At 33.6% G+C, this 913-nt stretch overlaps 1 pseudogene; it reads left to right on the plus strand.

Moving 5' to 3' along the window:
• The window catches only part of LOC119593872, a 5,234-nt pseudogene extending 4,474 nt beyond the window's left edge, over positions 1-760 (plus strand).
• The last annotated feature ends 153 nt before the right edge of the window (positions 761-913 follow it).

Below are 913 nucleotides of genomic sequence, written 5' to 3' on the forward strand. Positions count from 1 at the left end.
AAATAGCTGCAATTGCCTGAACTATACCTCCCCACCTGGTTATCCAAACTTGGTGTGTCTTGCATTCCATTTCTCATGTGTCTGGGCATCATATGGAGCAAAAAGAATGATTAAATGCTGAGCTGTATCAACCCTCCACAGTATAAGGGGACTGTTTACAAAAAGGGGCCCAAAATGTAATTGTATGTTTATTGTTTTTTGTGCATTCCTGGAGAATTTCATCCTTCAACTTACTGTCATGCATTCAACTTTTTTCCAATTATTGCTATATTTATATTAAACTTTTTTTCTTTAAAATTAGGATTTGTTAAAAAAATATGCCTGCTTGTGAGTGATGCATCATAAATGTGTTTGGAAATATTAACAGTGCTTAACTTGATCCATTTTGGGGGAAACACAATGTATTTTGTTGCTGATTGATTGAAGTGCACTTTGTGTTGATTGCTCCCTTTTTAAAGTATGTATGTGTTTTTCTCATTATCTTTAAAAGCTTGAAGGAGATTGCTCAGGTTTTTTTCTTTTTTACAGAATGCACTTCTTGAAAAAATATGCGGGGTTCTTTCAAGTCACCTTCAAGACGAAGAATACAGAGACAAGGTCAATAAGTTTTCAGATGAAGGGAAAAAGAGACACAAACAGGTGCAGAGAAGCTAATATTAACTTGTGTAGGAATTGGTTATAGTAACATTAGCAAAGGACAAATTTGAAAGGTGTGTGTTTATTTATGTTGGACTGTCATATTGTCACATCATACATAGAATTATATTTTGTTTAATAAACTTTTTATTGTTGAAAAATGTAATAATAATAAATATATCCATATAATATGGATTTCATATCTTAGATTTCCTTCCAATCCCTAGCCTGTTGTGCCATTAGGGTTTTGAAGAAGGGGCTGTGGCCCAACACACAC

The sequence above is a fragment of the Penaeus monodon genome, chromosome 33, assembly GCF_015228065.2.
Source record: "Penaeus monodon isolate SGIC_2016 chromosome 33, NSTDA_Pmon_1, whole genome shotgun sequence".
NCBI lineage: Eukaryota > Metazoa > Arthropoda > Malacostraca > Decapoda > Penaeidae > Penaeus > Penaeus monodon.